Genomic DNA, 13,380 nt, shown 5'->3' with positions numbered 1-13,380 from the left:
ATACCAACGAGGTATAACCGAATTCATGGGGTTAGTTCACCGACAACCGGAAGAAAAAACAGGTATGTTAAGATGTCCTTGCTCTAATTGTAAAAATAGAAAGGTTATTAAAGAGTGGGATGTTTGGACTCATCTATATTTGAGTGGGTTTACACGAAGTTACAAAATTTGGTATCATCATGGGGAAACTGATTATGAACATGGTAGTACTAGCGAACCTCAGCCAGCGGTTAGATTAGAAGAACCAATTAGAACGGATGTAGATTATGGTGTAGGTACTGAGCAGATGGTAAATGATCATTTTAGAGGGGAAGATTTACCCAATGCAGAAGCTAGGAGATTTTATGATATGTTGGATGCTGGAAAGCAACCATTGTACGAAGGTTGCAGAGATGGTCATTCAGCTTTATCATCTGCTACAAGATTGATGGGCATTAAAACAGATTATAATTTGGCTGAAGACTGTGTGGATGCGATTGCTGATTTTGTAAAAGGTATTCTACCCGAGGATAATGTAGCTCCTGGTTCATACTACGAGGTTCAGAAACTCGTAGCTGGTCTTGGTTTATCGTATCAGGTAATAGATGTATGCAGCGACAACTGCATGATTTATTGGAGGGCGGATGAACAGCGGGTTACATGCAAATTTTGTGGAAAGCCTCGTTATAAAGATACGAGTGGAAGAGTTCCAGTGCCATATAAAAGGATGTGGTATTTACCTTTGACGGAAAGGTTGCAGAGGTTGTATCTGTCTGAACGCACAGCGCAACCAATGAGATGGCATGCGGAGCACTCAACAGATGGTGAGATCAGACATCCTTCAGATGCAAAAGCGTGGAAGCATTTCCAATCAAAGTATCCCGACTTTGCGTATGAGAGAAGAAATGTCTACCTTGGATTATGTACTGATGGTTTCAGTCCGTTTGGCAAGAGTGGAAGACAGTATTCTCTATGGCCCGTCATTCTTACACCATACAACCTACCCCCAAACTTGTGCTTGCGACGAGAGTTTTTGTTTCTCTCGATTCTCGTTCCCGGACCAGAGCATCCTAAGAGATCACTTGATGTGTTTCTTCAGCCACTAATATATGAGTTGCAACAACTATGGGCTCAAGGTGCTGAAACATACGATGTTTCGTGTAAAGAAAACTTTCAAATGCGGGCAGTACTAATGTGGACAATAAGTGATTTTCCAGCATATGGTATGTTGTCTGGATGGACAACGCATGGAAGGCTATCATGTCCATATTGTCAAGATAACACTGATGCTTTCCAACTAAAACACGGAAGGAAAACGTGTTGGTTTGACTGTCACAGGAGATTCCTACCACCTGATCATCCATATCGTAGGAGTAGGAATTTGTTTACGAAGAACAAGAGGGTGTTTGACAGTCCACCTCCGGAAATTTGTGGGAAAGATTTGAAGATACAACTAAGAGATTTTGGTGCAGAAAGGACGCCAGACGTCGGTGGACATGAGCGTTTTCCGGTAGATGCTGTTGGAGAACTACATAACTGGCACAAAAAAAGTATTTTCTGGGATCTGCCATACTGGGAGGATCATCTGCTAAGGCATAATTTAGATGTCATGCATATTGAGAAGAACTTTTTTGACAATCTCATGAACACGATCCTTAATGTTCAAGGTAAAACAAAGGATAATTTGAAGTCAAGACTGGATTTAGTCGATATATGTGCTCGTTCAGAACTTCATGTTGATGAGAATGGTAGGGCTCCTTTTCCCATATACCGACTTGATGCAGAGGGAAAAGATGCGTTCTTTGATTGGATTTCAAACGATGTGGAATTTCCAGACGGTTACGCATCAAATTTGCGTAACTGTATCGACAGAAAGGAAGGAAAGTTTACTGGCTTGAAAAGCCACGATTGCCATGTAATGATGCAGCGCCTCCTTCCGTTCGCCTTCAAGGAACTATTACCACGAAATGTTCATGAAGCAATTGCAGGGATAAGTGGTTTCTTCCGCGATTTATGCACGAGATCAGTGACTCTTGAAGGTATTGAAAATTTGAAGACTAACATAGCCGTGATTCAGTGCAACCTTGAGAAGATATTTCCTCCCTCATTTTTTGATGTTATGGAGCATCTTGTTATTCACCTGGCAAGAGAATTGGAACTTGGTGGTCCTGTGCAGTATAGATGGATGTATCTGTATGAGCGGTATATGTTCCATTTGAAAAAGATGGTGAAAAATTTAAGTAGGGTGGAAGGTTCTATAGTCGCACAGATGATCAATGAAGAAACTTCAAACTTTGCCGAGTACTACTTTCCAGCAGAAGTTCAGACCAAAAACAGAAGACCTGCTCGGCATGATGATAGAGGCGAACGGGCAACATATCATGTTACGGTTCCAGACATTTTCACAGACGTTGGACGACTTAGCGGAAAACCAAAGGACCGTCGACTTACTGAGCAGGAGCGCAGTCATTTGCAAACATATTTGCTCACCAACTGCGAAGACGTTCTTCAATATGAGAGGTAAATAAATGAGCTTACAAATTTTTATTTTAACAAGTTGAAATTTAAATCTTAATTAATTACATTATTGTCATCATATACAGGATTTTCATGGCAGAAAAGCGGTTCGAGTATAGATACGCCACAGAGGACGAACTAGAAGAAATGAAGCAGAGAGAATTTACTGGATGGATGTTTACTTATGTGAGTGCTTTAAACAAATTAAAATATATTTTATCACATATTTATACTAATTCACATTTATTGATATAACATATATATATGTGCTATTAATAGGTGTCTGCTGGTTTGGCCAGAGGTGAAACATTTGACGATTGGATACGTGAGATGGTCGTTGGACCAAACTTTGTTGTGAAGTCATATCCGAGATTTTGTACTCGAGGATATGCATTCACAACTCAGAAGAGGAGACGTTCGAGTACGACTTATGATGCTGGCGTTTGTTCTGCATCAGGAGATGATGTATACTACGGACACATACATGAGATTTTGGAAATCAAGTATTTGGGCATGGTTGGATTGCGCTGTACTGTTTTCTATTGTGATTGGCACGACAACACTCCAGATCGAGGTGTGAGAACAGATGCATTTGGTGTTACATCAGTAAATTCGAGGCGAAAGCTGCAATATTATGATCCTTTCATTCTTGCTTCTCAGGCCGATCAGGTATTTAAATGTTAATTATTCAGAATGATTCATCATCATGTGTATTAATTTATAATTTTTTAAATGTTACAGGTTTGTTATATCAAGTACCCCCGGGTAAGGAACAGAGATGATCCATGGGTTACTGTTACAAGACTCAACCCGAGAGGCCGAGTTCAGGGAAGTTCTGAGCTGGAAGACCCACTACAACCAAGCACATCCGGCAACTTAAGTGCAGCAGAAGATTTAGCTGGAGTTGGCCTTGTAGTCGATTTAACCGACTTTGGAGAGGAAGCCGTCGTTCACGTAGAGGATGAACCAGTGATTGGAGAGTTTCACCAAGATCCAAATTCAGATTCATCTGGTGATGATGACTCGGAAACAGACTACCATTGATTTTTTTTTTTTTTTTAAGAAATACCGAGGAAATTCTGAGGAACACTTGATATAACCTCTTTCCTCGGATATTAGTTATTTGGTTTATCTAGCAAGGCAAAGCTGAATACGAATTAAAAACTACTCAAAACACAACCAAATAAAACGAAGAAACCATGTAAAAGAAATACGAACTCATAATTAAGAAAAAAAAAACTAAGTTCAAAATTAACAGAAAATAAGACCATAAAACGTTAGAATAAAAAAGAAAATAAAATAGCGCGGTCGGAAATCAAATGGCAATATGGCCGGTGATAGCTCCTACTCCTCGTCTCCTGCTCCAGATGTTCCTGCATCGTTGGGTCTCTTGGACCTCTTTCTTACCCTGTGTGTACCACTCGAACCCGAACCAGAGCTGGATGGAGAGTTGTCCCGATGAACTACATCATCCTTTTGGCAACGACACGGCCTGATACGTGAAATGGCAGCCCAGATCTTGTGTAGCATGTCGTTGTTTGTCTTTATGCTCTGATCTCTCCAATGTTGTTGCTGGCGCGAAGTGGCGTTCGGTGGAAGCTCTTGCAGCTTGTACTGGCTGGAGTCTGATGGGAGTAGCTGATGGGGTTGTGAATCATCTGGAATGGCTTGTGCAGCCTCATCTTCTCCTTCTTCATCAACCACGGCCTTGCCTTTGGTCTGATATTTTGGCGTGAAGAAGGATGGCTTGTCTACTAGTGCGGTAGCAGGGGGTAGGAACTCAACTGCAGCCTCTGAAAGTAGAGCAGTCAGGCCGATCTGAGGCAGGTGGCAGTAGAGTGTTTTCTTCGCTCGGTCCTGGAATACGTAGACGTAAGGACCATCCCGATCGATCCTCGAGTGGGGACCAGCTATGAACTCCTTACTTACTAGAGAAATGACATCCAGGTAGTTCCAAGCAATGTTGTTCGATCTGTCCAGTGCTACCTGCTGGTTCTGGCAGTCTACACCCACATGTCTAAGGATCCGAGTAATCACTGCACCAAATCCACATGCATTGCTCTTGGATTTGGTTACTTTCCCCTTGTATCCTGCTAAGTTTGCGGCCAGCACCGCTCCCATGTTGAAGGCAGTAGCAGGTGGGAATGTAGAGTTTCCAAATGCCGGTAGCAAATGCCTCACACCTTGGTACAGGAGGCACAACTCCCATTGCGTGACTGATGCGGCTGTGGTTGTCCCGTATAGCAATGAGCCAATGAGGCGTGTCGCATATCTCAGTACTGGGCTCCGGATAAGTGACTCCTTTGCCTGAGAAGATCTATAAACCCCTGTGCCAATCGTTTCCCAGAAGTTCAACAGCTCTGAAGTCCAATAAAGACCAGATGTCCTCTCCCCCGCACTCAATCCAAATAGTCCGCAGAGGTCTGTGAAAGATACCTCATAGTATACTTTCTGCACTACGAATGCCAGAAAACCTTCCTGATGGCTATCATCGGGACGGCTGACGTATGCGGATGCTATGAACTGGCGTACCAACTCCGGATAAGTGGGTTCGTTGAGGTTGCATAGTTGGCCTAGACCCATGTTCTGGAACAGCCCTTCAATGTCTGCTTTGATTCCCAATATTGTCATCGTCTCAGGACATGCTAGTTGTGTAGCCGGAACGGCTACCTTCTTCATGTTGTTGTAGTGGGTCGTATCAGACTTATCCCACTTCTTTGGCCTTTGCGTCTCTCGCTGAGACGAACCCTCTTCTTGTGTGTTCTTCTTTGCTGATGTTTTCGTGCGCTTCATTCTCTACAAAATAGAATCATTGCTCTCAACATGGTTATAATCAATTAAGAACTCAAAGCAACATGAAAATGAAAGGCGAAATCGAGTTGTGATAAAAAAAAACGAAATTGAAAAAAATTCTCAATCCCTAAATCATCTCAATTGTGTTCCAAACTCGTTGATCACAGACAATTGTGTTCTATTCCATGTTTAAACATCTGTTTCATGCATATTTGATCAAGGAATCAACAAGGAAATAAGAAATTCACAAAACCCAAATATTGCTCAAGAACACGATTTCAGAATGTGGAGATTCGCGGAGTATACCTGTCTTAGGGTGAAAACGAGTGTAGGAATCAGGTAGAGCTCGAAAAATCAAGGGGAATAGAGCCCAAAATTGTTCAAATCGGATGATTATAGAGAGAGAAAGGGGGGGGGCGAATTATAGGGGAAATCGGAGGGGATGAGAGTTCTGAGGTTTAGATCCAAAAAAGGTCGGGTTTTGCCTTATAATTCTGTTTCCCGCACACGCATCGATCGATGCGTTTTTGAACAAATACGGATCGATCGATCACATTCTTACGCTTTGGTCCATCTTAGTGATCGATCGATCCGTTTTTGGACATATATCCATCGATCGATCCGTTTATAAAAAAACTTACAAGATTTTCCGAGGACATTCCGAGGAACATTTGAGATTCTCGATCGATCGATGGGATAATCTCATCGATCGATCACATTCTTACGGTCCGGTGCATCTTAGTGATCGATCGATGCGTTTTTGGACATATATCCATCGATCGATCCGTTTATAAAAAAACTTACAAGATTTTCCGAGGACATTCCGAGGAACACTTGAGATTCTCGATCGATCGATGGGATAATTTCATCGATCGATCACATTCTTACGGTCCGGTGCATCTTAGTGATCGATCGATGCGTTTTTGGACATATATCCATCGATCGATCCGTTTATAAAAAAACTTACAAGATTTTCCGAGGACATTCCGAGGAACACTTGAGATTCTCGATCGATCGATGGGATAATCTCATCGATCGATCACATTCTTACGGTCCGGTCCATCTTAGTGATCGATCGATGCGTTTTTGGATATATATACATCGATCGATCCGTTTATAAAAAAAATTGACGTATTGAAACCCCAAACACTAGTTCCTCGGAATTTCCTCGGAATATTCCGAGGAAATTCCGAGGAAGAAGAGGGTTTCCTCGGAGTTCCCTCGGAATAATCCGAGGAAATTCCGAGGAAATATGGTTTTTAAACCGAAAACAACGTTTTGCGGTTTGAATAACACCTATATAACCCTTATTAAGTGTCTTACGTTCATTATGAAGTCAAATATTTGTTCCTTACCGTATAATTAACAGTTTTCCGATTGTATGAACGAAATCCCACAACATAAGAGAAACACTTATACCTTTTAATGAACGGTAAAGGGAATACTTCCAATTAGCTTTGAAATTTGTTATTTCATGGTTTATGCTCATCTATACAAAGAATCCTCAATGGTATGCATTACAATTGTATAAGAAATGAAATACGGCAAAAAAAATTGATGTTTTGAAACCCCAAACACTAGTTCCTCGGTATTTCCTCGGAATATTTTCATTTTACCGGGAAAATATTTTGCAAAAATTGAAATTAGAATTCCGACGGATATTATCCGTCGGACCCTAGGTTTTATAACCACGAGCCGCTTCTTCTTCCCCATTTCTCTCTTCTTCCTCTGCGCGACTCCTCTCTCCTTTCCGGTGATTTCTCCCTGAAATCCGACGATATCTCCGTCGATCTCCCCCTTCTCTTACACAAATCATATAAGGACCCTATCCCACTCTCTTAGGTTCTATTTGTTAGGTTTTTGTGTAGTTTTGATAGATTTTTGTTAGGGTGATTGGTTAGGATTGTGATTTGGTTGTATAATAGGTTTAGAATTATGATTTGGTTGAATAATTTGTTTTGTTGAATTGATGTAGAATTTTTTTATAATTTTTTTATTTTTTTGTATTTATAAAATCGATTTTTGTATATAAAATCGATTTTTGTATTTTACAAATCGATTTTTCTATATAAATTCGATTTTTTGGATTTTACAAAAAAATTTGGTATACAAATTCGATTTTTTTGGATTTTACAAAACATTTTAAATATCTATAAAACTTTTTTGTGATTAAAAACTATTATTTGGGATTTAAAAATATTTTTAATATATATATATTATTAAAACTATTTTTTTTAATTATTAAACTATTTTTATTTATTAAAAATATTTTTTGTTTATTAGAACTATTTTTATATATTTATTAAATATTTTTAATATATATAAATCTTTTTTTCACTATATTATTTGGGATTTTTTTTAAAAACAAAATTAATTTATATATTTCTCTATTTATTAAATATATTTTTTAATTTACAGGTCTCATGATGATCAGACCCGGCCTCGACAGCGTCGTAGTCGTGGTGGTACGGGGAGCCAGTCTCGGGATTCCAGCCATTTTCAGGATTCCCCTTCGCCCCACAGCTCCAACCATACATCTCCCTCTGCTGCACCCGCTCCTGCTCCTCTCGCTCCCGCTGCTGCATCCGCTCCTGTTCCTCCGGGTCCTCCGGGAGTGATGCGTGTTGCGGAGTTGGTTCAACAGCCCGGTCGTGACCATCTTCCGTATCTCACTCCGTATCCACATGGACGGGGTCAAACATGGTAATTAAACATTTTTTTCTTTAAATTTGGATTCATTATTAACCGTTTATTCTTTTTATTAGGTTCAACCGATCCGGGAACGGGATCAGCGCATGGATCAACCGTATGATGTACTCGGCCCTCGACAGTGGACATCCGACTTTCACTCACTTCCCTACCGAGAAGCAGGTTCTGTGGTTTCGTCAGTTTGCGGTAAGTATTCTAATTTCTTACTTATATTTTTAATCTTTAATATAATTTTTCTACTAATTGTGTTTTTTTTTCAGCAAGAGTTCAACTGGAATTCCGATGAGACGCTCTTTATCTATCACCACTTCGTCCATAAAGTAATGGACAACTATGGGAAGCAGATCCACGAGTGGAAGAAGAAGTGGGAAATCAATAAGGTTCGATTTAATTTATTAAACAATTTTTTAATTTATTAAACTATTTTTTAATTTATTAAACTATTTTCTTTTTTTTTTATTAAAAGGTCCCAAAGTCGATGAACGACACGGTCTGGAAGGAGTTGTGTGCGCATTGGGATAAAGAAGAGACGAAAGAAACTTCTTCCACCAACTCCACCAACCGCAGGAGCGACCGTAAAGGGAAGGGCATCTACAAGCATAACTTGGGTGCTCAATCTATTGCCACTCTGGGAGATCGCATGGTAAGTTCAACCGTTTTTTCTTCAATTATTTGAGTTTCAGAATTTTAATTTATTGTGCATTTCTTCTAATTTCTAATGTTTCTTTAATTTATGTTTTTTTCAAGGCGGAAGAAAATGATGGCGAGCCGGTTGATGATCTCGCCCTAATGAGGAGGGCGTATACCAACAAGAAGACCGGCCAGATTGATGACGGTCTTGTGAGGGACGTGGTCGACCTGGTCCAAACTCAGGTGGTAGACGAAGTGTCTCAGCTTCAAACCGAGGATGACGCTTCGACGGCTTCGACCAACTTGTCCCGGTTTCGAATCAACGAAATCGTTGAATCCGTAAGTTCTTTTTTTTTAAAGTTCAATTCATTTATTTCTTGGTTTAAATTTGTAAATTTGGCTATTTTCTATTCAGTCGGTTCCAAAGAAGAAGGGACGTTTGGTCGGTTTGGGTCGTCGCACCCGGTCGGTTCCTCCTTCTTCTGCACCACCGCCCTTTGTTGATCCAGAAGTGCTTACGGCTCAGTTGAAGGACAAAGATGATCGTATATCTTTGTTGGAGACCCAGATGGCGGCTCAACAGGCGGGCTATGAGGCACAGAGGAGGCTGAACCAGCAAATGATGGAGATGATGCAGAGGATGTACCCGAACGAGGTCTTCCCGGACGTGCCAGACCCGTAGTTTTTTTTTTTTTCCAAAAACTCGGAATGTTTTATTTTTATTTGTGAAACTTTGAATATTAATTAATATGATTTCATTTTTAATTTTAATTTCATATTTTCGAATTTAAATTTCAGAAATTTTATTTTTTTAAAAAAATTAATATTTTTTACATTCCGAGGAAATTAATTATATTTTTTACTCGATCGATCGATGCGTTTTTGGACATAAATCCATCGATCGATCTGTTTATAAAAAAACGTTCGGAATATACCGAGGGAAACCTTTCCTCGGAATATACCGAGGGAACGGTTCCTCGGTATATACCGAGGGACATTTCCCTCGGAATATTCCGAGGGACAGATCTCTCGGAATATACCGAGGGACACATTCCTCGGAATATTCCGAGGAATATATCCCTCGGTATATTCCTATCGATCGATGTATATATGCCTAAAAACACATCGATCGATGAACGTCCGAGGAAGTATCCCGACGAAGTTCTCCCTCGGTATATTCCGAGGACCTTTCCGACAAACTAGTGATCCTCGGAATTTCCTCAGAAGTTTATTTCCTCAGAATTCCGTCGGAAAATTCCGAGGAATTTCCGAGGAAAGAAGAAATTGCGAGGAATTATTTCCGACGACTTGTTTCGTCGGTATGTCGTCGGAATAACGATATTCCGACGAAATTCCGACGATTTTTTCCCTCAGAATCCTTGTTGTTTTCTTGTAGTTATGTATATGCATGTGATTATGTGAAAATGGTTTACCAACCATGAGAGCGACGGTGCGTGGAGTTTAGATGAGAATTTCTACCTTGCGATCTTCATTGTCACGCTTCTTTGGTGGCTCGAGTGAGGTTTGTGCACTACAAGAAAACACATGCTTAGCGAGGAAATTTAACGAGGAAAAACAATCCTCGTAAATTTACGTCGATTTTACGAGGAAATTACGTGGAAAACTAAAGTCATCGTTATTTCCTCGTAACGTAACGACAAAAGTGTTTCGTCGTAAAGTGGATGTAATTTAACGAGTATTTTACGAGGAAAAACTATTTCCCCGTAAATACGACGTAAACTTTGCGTGTTATTTACGAGGAAATAGTTTACGTGTATTTAGCGAGGAAATTTTGAATCCACCAACTTTGTAGGTGTTACACGTTTTTTTTTTCCACCTAATTAATTTTCGTCGTAAATTCATAGGAAAATTACAACTACCAGATTCGAAATTTCCTATAAATATGGATGTTTGAACATCATTTTAAACACACCAACAACAAAATATTAGAGATGTATATGCATAGAGATGCTAACGGGAGAGTGACGAAAGAATACCTTGCGGGTCTGGAGACATTTATGCATCAAGCAGATTCAACACCGCTCGCCCAAGAAAGTGGTAAGATGTTCTGTCCTTGTCGGAAATGCAACAATTCGAAACTGGCAAACCGTGAAAATGTTTGGAAGCATTTAATAAATAGAGGTTTCACACCAAATTACTATATCTGGTTTCAACATGGAGAAGGTTTTAATTATGATCAGAATGAAGCTAGTAGTAGTAATAGCAATTTTCAGGAAAAAGAACCGGTTGATCATCATTTGCATAATGAACATAGTTACCATCAGGAGGAGATGGTAGATTATGATAGGGTTCATGATATGGTAGCTGATGCATTCGTAGCTCATGATGAAGATGAAGAACCTAATATAGATGCAAAAAAGTTTTACGAAATGTTAAACGCGGCGAATCAACCACTTTACAGTGGTTGTAGAGAAGGTCTCTCTAAATTGTCGTTAGCTGCTAGAATGATGAATATTAAAACTGATCACAATCTACCTGAAAGTTGCATGAACGAATGGGCGGACTTGTTTAAAGAGTATTTGCCGGAAGACAATGTGTCTGCTGATTCTTATTATGAGATTCAGAAACTGGTTTATAGTCTTGGGTTGCCTTCGGAGATGATAGATGTTTGCATCGACAACTGCATGATCTATTGGGGAGATGATGAGAAGCTAGAAGAATGTTGATTCTGCAAGAAGCCACGATTCAAGCCGCAAGGACGGGGACGTAATAGGGTACCGTACCAAAGGATGTGGTACCTACCAATTACAGACAGATTGAAAAGATTGTATCAATCAGAGCAGACTGCTGGAAAGATGAGATGGCATGCCGAGCATACTCAGACGGATGGTGAGATGACTCATCCATCAGATGCAAGAGCCTGGAAACATTTCAACAAAGTACATCCGGATTTCGCTAGCAATATCTGGAATGTGTATCTCGGACTATGCACAGATGGATTTAGTCCATTCGGAATGTCAGGGAGACAATATTCATTGTGGCCAGTCTTTCTTACTCCATACAACCTACCACCGGAGATGTGCATGCAACGGGAGGTCCGAACCATCCAAAAAGGTCCCTGGATGTTTTCCTACAACAACTGATAAAAGAGTTGAAGGATTTGTGGTCAACAGGGGTGAGGACGTATGACTGTTCAACGAAGACAAATTTTACGATGCGAGCGATGCTTTTGTGGACCATAAGTGATTTTCCTGCCTATAGGATGTTGTCTGGATGGACTACACATGGGAGATTAGCTTGTCCATATTGTAATGGAACGACAGATGCGTTTCAACTGAAGAATGGTAGGAAGACAAGTTGGTTTGATTGTCACCGTCGATTTCTTCCCATTGGTCATCCTTACCGAAGAAACAAGATTTTGTTTAGGCACAAAAGGGTTGTGAGAGACACTCCTCCTCCATATCTAACTGGAGAACAAATTGAAGCGCAAATCGACTACTACGGAGCTAACGAAACAGTTCGTTGGGGTGGTAATTGGCATGTCCCTTGTAATATGCCTGATTCTTACGGTGTTCATCACAACTGGCACAAGAAGAGTATATTTTGGGAGTTGCCATATTGGAAGGATCTTCTTCTGCGCCACAACCTCAATGTGATGCATATAGAGAAGAATTTCTTTGAGGACATCATGAATACAATATTGAATGTCCCAGGGAAGACAAAAGACAACATAAAATCGAGGTTGGACTTGCCGGATATTTGCTCAAGAAGCGAGTTACATATTAAAAGCAATGGACAAGTTCTCGTTCCGATATTCAGATTATCTTCAGAAAAAAAGTCGGTGATGTTCAACTGGGTGGCATCAGAAGTGAAGTTCCCTGATGGGTATGTTTCGAACCTCTCTAGATGTGTTGAAAAGGGTCAAAAGTTCTCCGGGATGAAGAGTCATGATTGTCATGTCTTTATGCAACGACTACTGCCCTTTGCATTTGCGGAGCTACTTCCAACAAACGTACATGAAGCACTTGCAGGTACGTAGTGTATTATATCACAATAATTTACAAAATAATATATGACTAACAATGTGTTTAATTTTTTTTGGAATATAAAAGGCATTGGAGCATTTTTCAGGGATCTGAGCACACGCACTCTTAAAGAAGAAGTTGTGGAACAGCTTCATGAGAACATTCCCATCTTATTGTGCAACTTGGAGAAGATATTTCCTCCCGGATTTTTTGACGTCATGGAGCATCTAGCTGTCCACCTCCCATATGAGGCATTGCTTCGTGGACCTGTACATTACAGATGGATGTATCAGTATGAGCGAGCCATGAAATATTTGAAGGGAAAATCAAAGAACCTCGCCAAAGTTGAAGGTTCTATAATTGCTGGAAGTTTGACGGAAGAAGTTTCTCACTTCACATCGTACTACTTTGCGTCAAAAGTACGTACCCGGAGAAGAGCTTCAAGAAGATATGATGATGGTGGTGTTGCGCCAACATATGCAGTTGCTGGTGTTCCAAACATCTTTAGCCAGATTGGGCGACTCGGTGGGAAGTCTAAAGAGGTTTGGTGGTCGAGTGAACAAGACGCTCATAGTGCACACACCTATATTCTACTCAATTGCGAAGATCCATTGATGCGTTATTTTGAAAGGTAACATATATTGACACTTCGAAACACATATAAGTATAATTAATTGTATATATGCGAGAGATTCATTCCTATAAAATGTGATTTTACAGCCTATTTGTTTCTCAAGTCGAAGAAACATTTCCTGGTATATCCACA

The sequence above is a fragment of the Brassica napus genome, chromosome C1, assembly GCF_020379485.1.
Source record: "Brassica napus cultivar Da-Ae chromosome C1, Da-Ae, whole genome shotgun sequence".
In the NCBI taxonomy this organism is placed as follows: domain Eukaryota; kingdom Viridiplantae; phylum Streptophyta; class Magnoliopsida; order Brassicales; family Brassicaceae; genus Brassica; species Brassica napus.
This window is presented reverse-complemented; position numbering follows the sequence as displayed.